The sequence below is a fragment of the Helianthus annuus genome, chromosome 11 (genome assembly GCF_002127325.2).
Source record: "Helianthus annuus cultivar XRQ/B chromosome 11, HanXRQr2.0-SUNRISE, whole genome shotgun sequence".
Taxonomy (NCBI): Eukaryota; Viridiplantae; Streptophyta; class Magnoliopsida; order Asterales; family Asteraceae; genus Helianthus; species Helianthus annuus.
In genome coordinates, this window is record NC_035443.2 from 106,235,922 (window position 1) to 106,254,845 (window position 18,924).

General features: G+C 37.0%; 1 long non-coding RNA gene across 4 annotated transcripts; it reads right to left on the bottom strand.

The window, feature by feature from the left end:
• Positions 1–13,148: 13,148 nt before the first annotated feature.
• Positions 13,149–17,392, bottom strand: LOC110921545. 4 transcript variants are annotated; one of them, XR_002582451.2, is made up of 10 exons: positions 17,149–17,390; positions 16,947–17,004; positions 16,808–16,872; positions 16,579–16,632; positions 16,054–16,229; positions 15,640–15,795; positions 15,275–15,506; positions 13,988–14,116; positions 13,742–13,881; positions 13,149–13,649 (listed from the first exon to the last, which is right to left on the bottom strand). It is a non-coding gene; the product is annotated as an uncharacterized LOC110921545 (long non-coding RNA). The 4 variants fall into 4 exon arrangements; XR_002582452.2 differs by having other exon boundaries at positions 13,746–13,881; positions 17,149–17,389; XR_002582453.2 differs by lacking the exon at positions 13,988–14,116 and having other exon boundaries at positions 17,149–17,392.
• Positions 17,393–18,924: the final 1,532 nt, after the last annotated feature.

Here is an 18,924-nt window from a genome sequence, read left to right on the forward strand (position 1 = left end):
AAAAAGGTGGTCGATCAGGTGTTGGATACATATGAGGAGTCTGAGTCAAAGTCTGAATCTGGAGGTTCAAGTTCGTCAGTCAAAAGTCCAAAACCGTCGGTTAAACGGGTTTATAGTAAAGAGTTTTTGATATCAAAATCAAATTTGAATGATGAGACATTCGAAGTTGCATACACTTTGAATGATTCTGACAAATTATATTCTGACAAAGAGTTTCCAATAAGAAGTGTTAGATTTGAAATGATCAAAAAGGTTTTCAAAATGACAGAAATTAACATTTCTGAAATAAAAGATTTAAATCTTACTGAAAAACCTAAAAAATACACTTCAAGAGTTCAACAGCGATTAAACAAGAAAAAAGGTTACAGTTCTGGTTCTGGTTTTCAAAAGAAACCAAACCATAACGGTAATTTCAAAAAGAAAGGTTTAGGTTTTATTCCACTTGAAAATTATAAAAATGATAAAATTTCTAAAACAAATACAAAATTTGTTTCAGGTGGAAGTGCTGAAGAAGAACAGAAGAAACCTTTCTGGAAACAATCAAACCAGGAGTTTCTTGCTGAGAGGAAAGGAACTGGAGTTTTTCATCAAAAGGAGACTAGAACCTGTTACAAGTGCAATGAAGGTGGTCATATTGCATGGAACTGCTCTCAAGCTACAAAGACAAAACAGGGAGTCTCTGAAAAACTTAAAGAAAAAGTTGTCGATGTTGAACCACCAACTGAAAAGTTCAAAATTTTTGAAAATTCAACCTATGAAGTTGGTGAGTGTTCTAAGAAAAATTTTTACAAAAAGAGAGCCAAGGACAACCAAATGTGGGTTGTTAAGAAGTTTGATGAGAAAACTGGCAATGATTCTGGTTCCACAAAGCCAGAAGAGCCACAAGTTGAGATTAAAGAAGAGAATTCAGTGCCTTCAGTAGATGATGTTGATTTTCCATCTTTGAAGGATGAAAATGTTAAACAAAAAGTTGGTTAGGTTAAGATCCAAATCAATTCTATTCTGAAAAGAAGGAATTTGATGTTGAGAAAGCTTTTAATGGCAATGTGAAAAAGATTTTTGAGAAAATGGTCGAGGGAAAGGCCAAATGGGTTAAAGATTTTTATGCTACAAAGAAAGCAACTTATAACCCAACTGAATCAGAGTTAAAATCACCCAAGGTTGGTCAGACTTGGGTGGAAATTCTTTTCCCTTAAAAATCGGACTTGCCGGAGCTCCCAAGTTTGTAATCGTGGAGCAGGAATCGGCATTATTCTAGATAAAGTTTGTTTTGTGAATGAATTTTAAACTTGTTAAAATTTTACAGGTTGAAGACTTGCCGGAGCTTCCAGGTTGGTAAGTGCAAAGCATGAATTGGCATCTTTATTGTTAAAATGAATTTGTGTAGATGTTTTATTCCTACAAGTGGTACATAGGTTTGTTCTTACAAGTGGTAAATCAGGGACATTAAGTTGTACTTGATTTTCTACTAATGGTTAAAATGGGGTTCATCTAATGTAAAGAAGAAAGAAACAAAGTGACGATCTTATCCCCTAACCTTCAAATGGTTTAAAATCAACAAAACTTATTTTTCGGAAAAATCATTTTGATTGAAACAAATTTAAGTGTTTTGAAATCAAATTGAGAAAATAGTTTGTTGTAAGGGGGAGTTTTGATTGTTTATGCCAAGTGGATGGAGATTTGAAGCTTGATACATCAGTTTGTCATCTTTCTGTATAGTTTGTTTTCAAATTTCTTTAAATGTTTTTTGCATTTTAGGGGGAGTAAGAAATTTCAGAAAATCCAAAAACATTAGAAAATTTGAAAAATCCGAAAACATGATAAAATTCAAAAATGTGTTTTGTTATGAAAAGAGGAAATGATAGTACATCAGTGGACTATCACAACATGTTAAAGAAATAGAAAGTTAAAAATGTGATAAACAATCTCACTGTGGATGTGCCAGTAGGTTTTTACACATTCAGTAAATTGTTTTCGAGATATAAACATAAATTTCAAACTTGCTTATATCATGGGGAACATATCTTCGATATATGGGTAACCCCCGAAATCTTGTTTGAAAGATCCCTCTTTCTGAGATACTAGGTCTTTATACTCAGTGATATCTGGGGTATTATCCCGGGACTTCGGATTTTGCGGAAGCAATGGCCTAGTCCACGTATAATACTTTCCGCTTGCTTGAAATATAGCACCGCCCTCAGCATAGAAATGATAAAACATTGCAAAATGCTAAGTCATATGCTGTTGAAGAAAAAATCCTCTAAAGGGGACACACCAAAAGTCGAACCGTCATCTCTCTGCTGAACGGAAATTCTGACCTGAGCTCTCACGGTTTCGCATCTAACCCCTTACAGATATCATCTAGGTATACTCACCTGTAAGACTGAATATTGGGATCTGGATACGGGAGTATATTCAAGTGGTGGGACACGCGAATAAATTTAAGTACTTAAAACATTAATATCATATCTCGAAACAGTTGAACTTTGTGTGAAAAATTAAGTGGATCAATATACTGACAATCTAAGTGAATTGTTTAGAAATTAAGATGAAATGAAGCTTAACGGTGTTGGTGATTTGTCTCATAAACATAAACTGTATGATCCTCTTACACAAACTCACAAAAATATTGTTTGTACATATTTCTTTACTGCAATTCTTTTTATTCATAAAATCCAAAAAGATTTTCAGTATGTTTTAGCATAAATTTTGAAAAATTCAAAAATATTTTCGACAACTGATGTTGGAGAGCTTATGTATTACTTCTAATAGTGTATTAGGACTTGAAAATACGCTAAATACTCATAAGAAGTCAAAGCACCAAAATACACATACAACATGCTTAGACACATACAAGAAAATATATTTATGAAAATATATTTCTTCATAGAATAAATAACTTGGACAAGTTATAAACATGAAATGAAGCTTTAGACAAAATACATAATTCGGGTGAAAAATACAAGATGCTTATATTTATTTTTGAGAAAATAATATAAGTAAGATACATAGTTAAAAATATAAATTATTTTTAACACAAGAATACATACACAAAAGATAGTGACTTGTACTTGTGTGATGCAAGTCTAGTGACTAACTTTAATAAAACACGTTTAGGTCACGACGCTAGATAAGCAAATCCGGTGAAGTTTACGACGCAGGAACGCAAAGTTGTGAGTTCATGCTCCCCCTTTTCTTTTAACTGTTTCTAGTTTTATAACTTTGGGGGTGAAATACATGTTACAATTATTACAATGTTTACAAATGGTATGATGGATACAAAAACAAGAAGCACTCTTGGTGATAACTAGTACCAACTATGATGCGTTTTGAGAAATGATACGAGAAATGATACGAGAAATCGTGTCACGAATAGGGTACCATAAGCACCATTAATCAACAATATACCTAGACCGCAGAACAAAAGGTTAGATCTAACGGGTTTTCGGGCAGCCACACTCTTGGTGAGAACGAGTAACGAGTAGTGCTTTTGTGTCTCAGTCGTGAATCGACAACTAGAAAAATGTCTATGGTTTGGATGCTTCCTATGTCGTGTCACGTGTTAACGGCCTTGCAACCCATTAACAACCTAGATACATACAGAAATTCTCGATTTATACAAGAATACTTGATTTATACGAGAATACTTGATTTATACAAGAATACTTGATTGATACAAGATACATACCATGTTTTCATACAAAGTATACAAACGTTCAATACAAGAAACTGCATGAATTCACACCAACATTATGTTGACGTTTTTCCAAAACTCACATGTATTTCAGGTAACTAAAAGTGGATGTCCGCGCGGTCTTACTCATGCTCTTGGATGTCGTTTATGTTTATCTTTGAATAAAGTTGTAAACTTTTCAGACAATATGCCGTCTTGTGTTGTAAACACTATGATTTTCAAGCTATGTAATCTTTGGCATTCGAAGTTATTTTTATGAGCATGTAATATGTTTACGAACCATATGCAACGAAAACCTTTCATGATCACACCTCGTGCTTCCGCCTTAGAAAGGGGTGTGACAGATTGGTATCAGAGCTGCGATTGTAGTGAACTAGGATTCCTTCTAGAGTCTAGACTACAATCTCTAGGATCCTTTCACGAAAACAATTTTTCAAAAAGTTTTCATTGCATAAAACTTTCCGCGACATCCACTACCTGAAACTGTATACAAGAGTCAAGAAAAGACACTACGAGACTTAGGGTGCACTGGAATAGCACTTGTCTGTGATTAAGGATTAATTGCAATTATGTGTGATAATTGATATATACATATACTAGAAGTAGAATGTCACAGGTATACGTGCCTTCATCTGAAAACAATGGCCTATCTGAAGGAAGAGATACGAGGATGAAACGAACTGTGCGGACTGTGCAAGGAGTTACGTAATTATGGATGCATACATAATTATGGAATTCAGTGCACAGTAACCGTAGCAAGTCTTGTCACGTATAGATTCCCTCAGTGTAAGAAAAGGTCAAACATGAACACCTCTCTCCCAGACTATTAAATACTCTATGGGAGTAGTAATGCAGGGTATAAAGACAAGAACCGCCAATGTGAATATCTTATAACACAACAGTATTTATCTATTTATGCATGCTTGTTGCTGTATGAATTGATACGTTTGGCGGATTGTTTGATGTCACTTATGTGGTATATGCCTGTGTATCTATATACTACTACTGTCTCGTATGATGATATCAAACAAATGTCTAACCCTATTGTGTTGTGTTCTTCCAAAACATGGCACCCAGAAGAGCTGTGAACGCTCGTGATCAACCTCCTCCTCCCCCACTGCCAAAGACTGCTGAAGAGCTGAACGCCCTACTGGAAGAAAGGATCTCCGCAGCTATCGCCCAGTACGAGGCAAACCGTACTGAACAAAGTGGAGGACCAAGCAATGCGAGACGCAATGGGAATGGAGATTCATCTGGAGGAAACGCAGCTCAGGGCTGCACTTTCAAGCAGTTTCTCGACTGCAAACCGCTGAACTACGATGGCACTGGAGGTGTAGTGACATTTGTACGCTGGACGGAAAAGACTGAAGCCACTATCCGCATGAGCAAGTGTACCGCGGACCAACAAGTCACTTTTGCTACTGGGTTGTTTGTTGATGAAGCTCTGACTTGGTGGAACTTGCAAGTCCAAACTCTGGGTGATGATGCTGCGTATGGCATGACTTCGGATGAACTAAAAGAGAAAATGAGAGAAAAGTATTGCTCCCATGCTGAACTCCAAAGGTTGGAGACGGAATTCTGGCACTTGACCATGGAAGGTGCTGACATTACTGGTTATACTCGAAGGTTCTGTCACACCTTGTCTTTGCGGAAGCGTATGATGTGTGACTAGCTCGTTATCATTGCATTCAATCATAATTAATAACTACATGATTTAAAACGATGTTCATCCATTCGGAAAAATTTGAGTATTACAAACACTTGTTATTTAAGTTTTAAAACACAACCTTCATCTAGGTTACAATTCAACAAAAGCAGATGACATCTAAACTTGTAGTCTACTTCTAGTTACGACACTTGCGCCCAAGATCCATCTTGTCACCTGGAATACATGTAATTTTGGAAAGCATCAACATAAAGTTGAGCGACTTCATGCGTTTTGCATACCGTGTATGAAAACATGGTATGTATCTTGTATAAATAAAGTATTCTTGTATAAATCAAGTTTTCTTGTGTACACCATGTACTAATTGAATGTTTGTTAAAGGACATTAAGGCATGTGAGGACATGGGGAGCATTAGTGTTGGCTCCTTTAAGGCATGTGAGGACTTATGGAGCATTAGTGTTGGCTCCTTTAATGCATGTGAGAACATATGGAGCATTAGTGTTGGCTCCCTTACTGTGTCGATTACCCTCGACTGTGTCGATTAACCTTGACTATGTCGATTTCCCTCGACTGTGTCAATTAATCTCGACTGTGTCGATTACCCTCAACTGGGACTCCGAAGCACTACTAGGTACTAGTTTTAACCATGAGTGGGGTTCGGCCGTACCCGTTAGATCTAACCCTCGTCCCTAATTAATGAACGTTTTTAATGGCTTGGTACTAGTTTTCACCAAGACTTTATGGCATTTTTAGTGTTAAGTCTATGCTCACATGATCTAGTATTTTCTAGGCATTTCTTAAAGCACATCATACTCGGTTCTCGTTCTCACCAATTGTGCTTCTCGTATTTTTGTATTCTCAATTTGTATTGCACTCGGTACTCGTTCTTACCAAGAGTGCTTCTTGTATTTTTACCACTTGTAAAAATTGTAATATTTGTAACATGTATTTCACCCCCGAGAGTTATAAAACCAAAAACAGCTAAAGAAAAGGGGGAGCATGAACTCACAACTTTGCGTTCCTTGCGTCGTAAACTTCACCGGATTTGCTTAGCTAGCGACGTGACCTAAACGTGTTTTATTAACGTTAGTCACTAGACTTGTATCGCACAAGTACAGTCACTATCTTTTGTATATGTGTTCTTGTGTTAAAATATATTTTATATTTTTAACTATGTATCTTACTTATATTATTTTCTCAAAAATAAATATAAGTATCTTGTATTTTGCACTTTGCACCCGAATTATGTATTTTGTCTAAATATGTTTTATGTGTATTTGCAAGTCCTAATATACTAGCACGTATTATACATACCACATACATTTAGAATAAAGTTTAGTAATCAACAAATATATATATTTTCCTCAGATAACATACTCGACATTTAGACACGCAAATTACAACTTATGTCATTTCAACTTAAATATCCAAAACTCGGCTGTTTTCGGGCATTTTAATAAAATAGTTGACTTATTCCAAAAATTCCCAAATTTTTACAGAATATCATAAACAATCCAAATATTATTGTGTAAAAATATCGGGGTCCAGTTCATTGCCAATATTTTATAAAAAATCATTTTCCAGACTGCAATCAGATTCATTACTTTCTGACTGCAGTCCACGGAATAATTCATTAAAAATTCATTGTAAGTCGAATTGACGAAATTCCAATGGGACAATTACTATGACATCAGTGTCCATCTACAGTACCAATTTCATGACCTAGTTTTATTCAGGTTTCAAGTTATGATTAAAAATATAACACCCATTTACGGCTGTAAAAACTCAGCTTTAGTTGCTGTTACAAATCCGGTCTTTAAAAATAGTAAACGAAGTCCAAAAATTATGATTCTAGTGCCATTAGAACCGTATTTCATAATACATAAATCTAGGCTTCATAAAATACATTTTTCATTAAGTTACGGTTCTGTTACAGCCAACTGAAGTTGGCTGAAAATACAACTCAGCATGCTGTTTTCAGCTTTTAGTCTTTCTAACTCGTGTTCGATTGATTCCGTTAACATTTTCAGTGATCACAACAGCATCAAACATCAATATTAACCAGCAAATCATCAAGAAATCAACAACATGTTCAATACAACATCCTATTACAACATTACATCATGTAAATCTTCATATAAAGCTTTATGTTTGAATCTTTTATGTTCAAGTTTCTAGTTCTTTAGTGTTCTTATCCTTTTGACCATTAAACATCATTAACCACCAAAAACAAGATGAAGATGCAAGGATCTAAGTTCTTACCACTAGCTCAAGGCTAGGGAAGTTCAAGTGTAGAAAAGTGGTGGATAAAAGCTCCTAGATGAGGTCCTACCACTTCCAACGCTTCCAAGCTTCGTTGTATGCCTTCCAACACCTTCTAGTATCCTTAGAATGGAAGGAAGTTGAATGAAAAAGGGTGGTGGTATGGTGGTGGATGGAGCCGTGAGCAAGGGAGAGGGAGGAGGAGAGATGAGTGTGTTTTTCTAGTGTGTGTAAGAATGAGGTTTAATGCTTAATAAAGGGAAACAAGATCTATTAGTTTAATCAAATAAAATCATGGTGTGGGATTCCTTGTCTACAACCGGTTTGGGGGGGGGGGGTTAGTCTAGTTTGGTTCCAAGTCTTGGTTAGTCCTTCTAGTTAGGATTAAATGTTATAGTTAGTGTCTTTTGTGTGTTACTAATTATATAGTGTGTTAGGGTGCTTGGGAACCCTAACTAGCTCAGAAATATAAAAGTAATGCTTCTTATAATATTTTGATGTTTCGGGTAATGCCCGGTTGTTTGGTTAAATACCGGTTCGTTAAAGTGCTAAATTGCACCGTTTAGTGTCTTTGAAGTATCTTTTGTGACACTTTCAACTCCCGACACTTAGGGAAGTATTCTGGATGATAATCATAATTTCTGCATAATATTTCATTGTCATAATGCTGATTATAGCTGAATTTAAATAAATTCTGCACTTAAAGTGTGTTTCGGGTGCTGTTTAGTGCGTATTTTAGCTTCCGGATGGTATATATGTAAACCCTTGTATGTATTCTTGGGTTTTAATGTATTCTTGTTGTTGGACCCATGCCTAGGCCTCAATTCTAATGTCTGACTGCTTTCTGCAGTTTTGTTGACACAGTGTGTCTTACCGGTGAGTTTACTAATTTATGACGCAACGCTCTCGTTTATACATAAAGCAATATTTTGTAGTATAAAACGCGCATGAATTCACTTGCATGGAATTCAGAAACTTATTTGTCTTGTAAACTAGATCATGTACGTTCATTAAAGCACAAATCACTGTTCATTTAGTGTACGGAATGTATGGAAAAGTGACGGTTGTCACAGGTTCCACGATCTGTCTAGAGTGCTTCCCTACATGGTGACTCCCGAATTTAAGCGCATTGAACGCTACATCTGGGGATTGGCCTCAGAATTTCGCAGTATGGTAACTTCGGCCAAACCCGCAACAATCACTGAGGCTGTAACTCTGGCTGTCAGCCTTACTGAAGATGTTGTCTGTATGAAGAAGTTGTCGCTGAACCCTACTGAAAAGACCGAGACGCATGCAGAGTCGTTAGGTGACAAGAAGAGGAAGCATGCGAACCTAAATCAAGCGACATGTAACAACAAGGGGTCCAACAAGAAGCGTGACACTAACCCGCCTCAGGGGGCGAAAACTCTTGCAATCATGAATGACGCTCCGGCCAAAGGATACCAAGGCACCTTGTCTAAAAGCCAAAAATGTAAGTATCATCATGAAGGAGCTTGTCGCATTCCAAGATGCGAAAAATGTGGTAGATTGGGTCATCAAACAGAAGACTGTTGGGGAAAAGGAAAGAACAGGAATGGAAATCGCAACGGTGCTGGTGATAGAAACAACGGTGGAAATGGCAATGGTGCTGGTAATAGGAATGGCAACGGAATTGGGCAGAATCAAGGATGCTTCAGTTGTGGAAGCAAGGATCATTTCATAAAAGACTGCCCAAGGGGAAACAATGCTCAGGCTCGAGCATTCGTGATTAGAGCAAGGAACGCACGCGAGGACCCTAATGTGGTCACCGGTACGTTTCTCGTTAACAATCACTTTGCATCCATACTATTTGACACTGGTGCCGACTATAGCTTCATGTCTGTGGAATTTAAACGGATGCTTGGAATAGAATCTAGTAGATTAGAAATTCCTTATTCCATAGAGCTAGCCAATGGTAAATTTGTTGAATCGGGCAAAGTTGTTAGAGGCTGCACATTGGAACTTGGTGAACGAAGATTTAACATCGATCTCTTACCTATTCAATTGGGTAGCTTCGATGTAGTGGTCGGAATGGACTGGTTGTCCAAGAACAAAGCTGAAGTTATTTGTCATGAGAAAATCATTTGCATCCCTTTGGCAAATGATGAAACTCTCATCGTACATGGAGAAAAATGAGACGCGCCTCTGTGAATCATCAGTTGTATGAAGGCACAGAAGTGCTTAAGGAAAGGATGTGTTGCTTTCCTAGCGCACATTATAGATAAGAAGGCTGAGGAGCCGAAACTCGAAGACATTCCTGTGGTGAAGGAATTCCCTGATGTTTTTCCCGAAGATCTGCCAGGACTACCTCCGCAACGACAAGTCGAATTCCGTATAGACTTGGTTCCAGGAGTCGCTCCTGTAGCAAAGGCGCCCTATCAGCTTGCTCCATCCGGAATGCAAGAATTATCTACACAACTCCAGGAGTTGTTGGATAAAGGATTCATAAGGCCAAGCTTCTCGCCCTGGGGAGCTCTAGTATTGTTCGTGAAGAAAAAGGATGGAACTCTGCGGATGTGTATCGATTACAGAGAACTGAAGAAGCTCACAATCAAGAATCGGTATCCACTACCGAGGATTGATGACTTATTTGATCAATTGCAAGGATCAAGCTATTATTTCAAGATCGATCTGTCACACCCCGGCCGCGTAAAACAACAAACCGCGGCGGAAACGCCGGGGAGGTGAGTGGCGACAGAATTATTGTTTCAACAACCATGGCAATTAAAGTTATGTATTATTAAAATTTAAGTTACATTGTCTTTGAGTTCACACTAAACTAACATAATAACTGTCTTTTAAGTCACTAAGGCCCGAGTCCGCCTAAGTGAAGCACAAGCATCATCATGCATTAGCACCTGAAACACATGTAAAAATAGGTACGTCAGCATAAAAATGCCTGTGAGATACATAGGTTTTGTTTATGCAGATTCATGACTTGTATTTGAAAGGAGAGTTTTAATAAAATGTAGTCATGAACCTTGTAAAATGTTTTCCTTTGTAAAACCATGTGAAAATCAATGAAAATCAAATGATGATGAAATGATAATGCATGGTTAAATGAATAACCAAGTAAAAGTGAATTTGTATAAAATATGTAATTTGTAAAACAATGTCATGTTTATGTATGAAATGTTTCATGTGTTGCCCAAGTGGTTTATATGACGCAACGATGTATAATACGATAAAAGCACTTATATATAGGAAGTACCAGCGGCGTATCCACCATGCTTTTATCATATAACACATAGCCCCGTTACATAAGTCACTTATCAATAACCAACCAAAATGTCTTGTTCCATGTCAATATGTGTATGTGTAAACCATGTACAATGTCATGTGTATCATGTAAAACCAATGAAATGCATAGCAAGTAGGAAATCCCCTACTTAACTATGTAATGATGTCTAATGTGAAAACAAATGTCATGTATGGTGAATAACTAGAAGTTACTCAACCCCATAGAAAATGTACAAAACATGTTTTTGAATAAACCTAAGTTTAAATCAAATGTTATGCTTTGCAGAAAAACAATGCTTTATGATTACAAACATTTATGCAGTAATGTTAATCGCATACATTCAAGCCTTGAGACTGTGGCGACAAACCCTTAAACGAATTAAAGCTTCATCTAAAGTTATGTAGTCGGATTCTGTCATCCCCAACTTCCAAACAAACCCAGGAAGTCGGAAACGGGAGTTGTCAATTCCTGTGGTACCATTACATAAGTCCGAGCGGCGTAGCTAATGTTAATGAATGTATTATTGTCCCGATTGAACATACCAAATGTCATAACCAATGTAGCATGTGAAAACCATGTACTAGGAATGCTAAGTAAACATGCCTAGTAGAAATGTTCATGTAAAAGCAATGTGCTAGCATGCTCAGTAAACATACATAGCAGAAACGTCATGTAAAACAATGTGTTACATATGCTAAGTAAACATATGCAACAAATGTGTAACAAATCAATGTGCTAGCATGCTTGACATACATAGCAAAACACAATGGAAAGCATGTACTATATATGTACTAGGTGAAAGTAGCATGTTTATGTCATAAAAGCATGAAATACACAAAAGTAACATGTATGTACATGTGTATCACCCCAAAGTATTTGAAAACGGTAAAAGATGGGAACTATGTACTCACTTGGGATTGCTAATTAGTCTTGAGAATAAGACCAATTTAAGCTCCAAGAGTCACGGAATCAACCGGCACCTAGTATAGGTGACTATGTTAATAATCGGCTCCTATATCGGGAGATAGGATAGAATGAGGTTCTATAAATCAAATGAGTAATTGAACTCATATGGTATGACTAGTCGTTTACCCGCGCGATGCGGCGGGAAACATATCACTTGGTTGGTGAGTTTAGGGCTATGTACAGGGCGGTTCGGTTTTGAGCCATAACCAAAGCCAAACATATCACTTAGGTTGGTGAGTTTAGGGCTAGTAGAAAACCCGCGCGATGCGGTGGTGGTGACAATTTTCGATGCGGTACATCCAACAAAACGACTATAAAGTAATCTTTTTTTAATAAACATGCCACAACAGTTTGGGTCACTTGACGTTTTCGGCCATAAGAGTTAACGTATTCAGAAGGTCAGTAATTTCCACTGTGGAATAGAAGTCTTGTCCTATACAATGTTAGAAATCAATATACTTAATTATAATCTCATAAATTTCATGGGTTGAAGAAAACAATATTTATCATAAATCTGTAAATCTTTTTATAAATTAAATTGCATATTACATATAATAAGAGAATCAAAATATAGTTGTAATTCATAAATCTCTAATAGCTTGAAACTCAATTCACCCACGAACACTGTTGCAAATATTTTCCCCACGTCATACAGAAACTCATATGTTATCTTATTGTGTGTCGCTGGACATGGACCGGAAGAAGCGGACATTTACCTCGGTACCACATATGTTATCTTATTGTTTGTCGTTGGACATGGACTGGAGGAAGTGGTTGGCCTACTGGAAGATCAGGACTAAGCGTAATGAAAAAGCTTTTTAAAATTAGCGTCAGCTTACAGTATGTTTGAGGAGGTTAATGGCAAGTCGTATTAGTGGGTGATGAAAAGAAGCCATGTAGCAGGTCTGGATTTAGAGAAAAAGAACTGGAGTAATTTCACAGGGATGGAATTTGGCTTGTTTGAGGTGGTTATGCGGCTTTATGTTCTTTTTTTGTTTTCCTTTTATGTCTGGGAATGTGTTTTTTGTTTGGCTGTATTGTTCTCTTAGCATCTTGCTAAGGCTATTGTGATTTGGTAATACATGGGTTCTTTTGGCTGGCGAAAAAATTGGTAATAAAATATATTTACACTCACACAACGTGGTAGTCGTTAGTTTATCAATCAATTACGTGTGTTAGTTTTCCTATTCGATAACATCGGTGTGCTCTATCTATGCCTTGTATATATCAGTTAAAAAATAACACCCGAAGAAAATATAAGTCATAAACATAGTAATTTAATCCCACCAACAATGGCATACAGGTTCTAAGTGTTCCCATAAGTTTGAGATAACAAACTTATGAACCTTTCATTAAAATTTGCATATAAACTACAATCATCCTATATTAAGTTCAGTTTAGTCCTATGATCATGTGGCGTGTGTGAGATATTATAATTTCATGATACAAGCAAAACACGGGTTTAAGCACAACAACAAACCACTACCCAGGGCCCAATCCAGGCATGAACAACATGGCTCGTCTGAAATCCGGCGACTTGTGACACTCTAAGAAGTTTTCCCTGCGCGTGTTGGGACCCATAATCCTTCGTGTGACAGCAGTATCTATGCATGCCTACCCTTGTTGCTGCCTTCATCAACTTTAGCAGTCTTCTTTTACTTTCTTCACGTACTCGAAAAAACTCAGCCACTTGTCTAGCATACCTTCACATACATAGAACCACTATATGATCATAAAAAAGGCATGTACATGTAGTCTTCCTTCCTAGCAAAGGTTCGGTGTGGTTAACAATGGCAAGTATCTGCAGCAAAAATACAAAATACTTTTTAAGTTCACATTTTAAGAGTGTAAGCACGTAGGTGGTGAGGGGGTTGTTGAGAAACAGAATCTTACTCACAACGTGCTTTTTGATCAGGGAACAGTTTGCAGGTCCTCTATACCCTTTCTCTTATCAAGTTGTTCGGATATCGCCTTCATGATATTCTAAAATCTTCTTCTGTATGTTTGATATATACTTGGTGATCCCATGAAATCTTCATATAGCAACAACAAAGATTCAGTTTATTATTTTAATCTAAATTAAATAAATACATATTGACGGGTCAAACCGACCCATTTTGACAGGACCAAAAAATTTACCTTCGTGTTGTCGCTTAAATTTCAGAAAGTCTAAAAGCTCAGGCTCGGGTGGTGGCCAAATGTTGGTAATTTTCACCATGTGGGCATTACTACTCAACAAAACTAACTTGCCCAGATTAACTTTGAATTCTGTTATTAAATGCATTGATTTAGTCTTTGATGACCAAAAGCGGGTGCAAGAACAATTTAGATTAAAAAAAAAGTGCAAGCACTGAAAAAGATTCATAACTTATTATGGGAAAAGAAAATAAAAATGAAAACAGCCAACCTATCCCATCCATCTTGCCATTTCTAGCCATACTCATATGCCAATAGAATGAAACAACCCATAGTAACCTACTAATCTTCACTCAGTGTTTATTAACTACCCTAACCACTCAGTGTTTATTAACTACCTTTATACAAAGACTCAAAGATCTCTAACTACTAAACCCCAAAGTGCTTTTATTGAATGTTAAGAAACTGTACCCAAAACCATGCAGTTCGGTAAATTATTATCCTTTATGTGATCAAGATTGCAAATACCATAAAAATCATAGAAATTATAGAAAAATACCTGACCACTGCCCTAAAGATGTCCTCTATACACCGATCAAAACCCATCCCTCCCCTAAAAAGAAATCAGGGCTAAAATCACAAGTTGCAGCCACATGTTGACAGAATGTGAAAGCCTGAGCAGCAATTTGACCACACAGGTTACCTTTCGAGCCCGAGGACCCCCTCCCTAAACTCACCTTATTTCTATATTTTAATCTATCAACACCAGCTAATAAAACCAATTCGAATTACATTAGATTATTAATAACTGCACAATTTCAAAAGATCCCTCAAAACTAAAAAGCACAATTTAGATTACCCGCAGTCCTATCACTAATATTAAAATTAAACAAAGAACTAATTCATTTTATAGATGCAATTTAGTTATATATACGATATATCGCAACTCACCAGCAACACTATTTAAAATTTGTAGCAGGCAATGTTGCTGAAATGAAGAAACTAATTCACTATATAGATGTGATTTAAGCATTTGAGGTGTTAGATTATATACCCAACCATCTTATAAATTAAAAAACATAAAAACCATATGTCCATACATAACCACCCTTGAACTGAGCTTCCTAAGTTGAAGCCACACTCACTCAACCAAGATAATCTAGCCCAAATCTCTTTAGCAAACACACAATTAACAAAACAATTTGAACTGAAGAAAGGAAAAAAAATAATGGCTGCATGTATTTTTCTTGCAAAAAGCATCTTAATGTTCCAGTTACACAAACAAGGTACCTCCAACAAACTTTCTGGTTCAATCATACGGCGTCGTAAGTGCATTTTTTTACCCCCAACAGAAGCAAAGTCCAATACAATATGTTTTTATCTTGCTGCCACACCCACCACCGTTGACCTGAATACCCGTTCGTACGCCACAGTCACAGCTCCAATGACGAAACCCTAGCCGCGTCACCCCAGATCTGGGACTTCCTTTCATGGGTGTGGTCCTTCGTACGCCACAACAATGCTAAAAAAATTGAGCTCAGAATAAGCAAAACATAGAGGCTGTAGTTTAAAATGAATTTGTAGATGTGATTTTACTATTTTAAAATAAAAATACTTTAAAATAAACTAAAAAGGCTTTGAATATCTAGTCCAACCATCAATCCAGTTTGCCGGCTTTGAATATCTCTTTCATCTGTGCTTCGAGTAGTGCCACCATTTCTAGCGACTTTTTGAGATCGGAACCGTTAGAGAAAGATTCATCGGCGAGTGTGGCTTGAAGTTTTTCACGGTCCACTAAATCTTTCTTAATCCTGCAACATATGGAGGTTGTATAAGCAAGTAATAACACAACTTATTTTCATGTTATCACCACTACCAACTATAAACAACTTTTCATTAATACAGACGCCAGCTTGACCTGTCTGATTTCGTTAAACGCAATATTTACATCAGGATATGGTACTCACCGGCATCCCAATTCCTACCTCACAGATTTAACTCTCAACACTCAGAAACAAAGTAAGAGTAATGATCCCAACCCCTGCCCTCACGGACACCCCACAACTTACCAGGAACACTTTTGAGTTCTTTTGTGCAAGCACATAAGCAGCTTTGACTCTTGCAGGTCGACCTACACTTTGACTTTGTATTAGAGTGACTTTAGGGCAAAGTTGACGGCTCCCAAACGACCAGTTATATTCAGACGTTCATCCCCTCCTTCCATTTTACTGACAGTAATTCCAGTCTACATTGGATCCCAAAGTTGCATTAAAAAAATGAGAGAGGAAAACAGTCCCTTTTTGTGCAGTTACGATAACAGAAATGTTTTCTATTGGGTCTGAATATATCATCTCAAGCAAAAGGAAAACACTGTAACTCACTAAATCATCTAGGTCAAAGTTCAATTCAACAAACAATCCACAAATAACTAACATTAATCAAAGTGATCGATCTCTATATTATCCGAACAGATTATCAAACATGCGAACTCAAATCAATATACTTAAATTCAGATAATAATAATAATAATAATAATAATAATAATAATAATACATAAAATCATTAGCTCAAACTATATACAGTTAAACGATTACCAGTATTAAAACCAGATCTGAACAGAAGACGACGAGGATTAACACGAGATTCTCCTGCGTGAAAAAAAAAATATTCAAAATCTCTAAATAACATTTCGTCAAACACTTGCTATGCCTTTCTAAATCCTCAAATCAAACATCCATCATTGAAATCAAAACCAAAGCAGAAAATAACAAATTAGGGCTTCAATCGAGCCAAAAAGCAAAAGAAAACTCAATAAAAACTTACCCTTAAAACTCCTATCGAAACCCAGTTCGTCACTGCCCGTTCCTCCTAACTTGATCCAATAAACCCTAAAGAAAACGAATTAAATTCATTTCAAAATCAAAATCATGATTCAAGAACATCATACAGAGAGAAGATGTACCTGGTGTCATCGGAGGGAGGAGTCGCAGTTGATGATGAGGAAGAACAGGGAAGACGACCTGAAATAAAATAGAATAAACAAATGGTTACAGGCGCTGATAGCCAAAATCCGTTAGTCTCCATTGCCAAAGAGAGAATTAGAGTGTGGAATGATATCGATTAGCAAATACACATCATATGCTAGGGTAGATGTAGATACTTACGGTTTCTCGGTGGAGAAGATGGTTGCGAGGGTTTGTGTTTTAGTCTCTAGGAAGAAGAAAGAATAGGAACAGATCTGGATAATAAAATCGGTGGAGAAGATGGTTGTGAGGGTTTGTGTTTTACGGTTTACCTGAGAAGAAGAAAGTACAGATCGATCTGGCGTATAATAAAAGTTTCTTGGGATGGGGATGTCATGGGGATGAGTAAAGGTATTCAAAAATTGAATCCAGATCCGGCCGCCCAAAACAAGTTTTCAAACACTTTGTGCTTAAATGCTTGTACAATGGGCTTCAAATAGTTGTACAATGGCAAATGACCATTCTTGCCCTTCCTATATGCTTATTAAAGTAGTATAGATTTATTAGTCCCAACATTCTGATTGGAAGGCCTACCTAAGTGCTTTTGACCCGTTTCGACACATTATGGTAACATAAGCTACTATAAGGCGTCGTTAGCGTAAAACTATGATCGGATGGTTAACTATGTGCTATGTCAAGTCTTACATGCCCAATTATCCCTAAACATGTTACTAAATCAGATTACATGTCAAAATTATGTTCACATAGTCAAAATACGGATTTATGCTTCAAAAGGGCATTTTGGTCATTTCCTATGGGCATACAAGCTAACAAGCATATGACTAACCAATCCTAGGTGATCATAAGGTTATAACCTCAGTGGTTATTCCCTATGAAACTATGATCATTAACTAAACTTGGTCGGATCCTAAAGATCGACCAAACGGGTCGGGTTCGAAAGTGTAAGCGGTTGTTTATACCGCTTAACTTACGACCCTAAACAAGCACAAACTAATATTGTCTAGTTAGACATGTCAAAACATGTCTAACCTACTGATTTGGTATCAAAACAAAGTGTTTTGATACCCTAAAGTAGTTTCGTTGCAAAATGCGTGCTAATACGCATGTTGACCGAAACTTTGACTCGACACTACAACTAGCTAACGTGGAAATCAGCAGCTATAACCGCGAAGGATTATAACTATCGTGATTACAATCACGTTTCAAAGTTCAATTGAACTTTGACTTGACCAATTGATGGTCAAAACCGAAAGTCAAACTGTTGGCCAAACTGTTTGACTTTCTGCTTAAACATAAAGAACAAGCATGAAAGAAGACTTACAAAGGGTCCTAGCTATCTTTTCTACAAAGAATAAAGTTCCAAGCAGATTAGAAAGCTCCCAAATCAGATAAGAGATGAGAAATGAGAGGAATGAGCAAAGAATTGAGGAGTTTGGCCAACTATTTATACTTGTTAGTGATCAACAAGATCATGACAAGTGGTTTGTTTAGCCATTAAGCAATGAATCACAACCATACAAGTGTTAGGAGCAGGTGCAAAGCCTTGGAGAGGTGGTAACTTGGCTACCACACAATGAAATTGCAAGATTGGCCCCTGAATTTACAAACTGATGCTGAAAACAAACTTTCTGCCCAGATGTGATCGTCGCGTAGCGCGACGAAATAGGCAGGGGATGGTCGCGCTACGCTACCATGTGTCTGATTCAGCAAAGTTTCAAAAATGACAGAAATGGTCCCTGCACGTGTTTAAGCTTGTTTTTGACGTTTTTAACCTCCGTAAAGTCATTTTCAAGGCTCCACAAGGTCGTTAAAGTGTAGGGGACCTGAAATATGCTCGAAAACATCTCGGATGTCGGTTCGTTTGGTCGTACGATCGCGTTGTTCGGTTAATTACGACGGAACTCAAACGGATGCGAAAACGAACCAAATTAAGCGACGAATGGAATTTTTGCATGC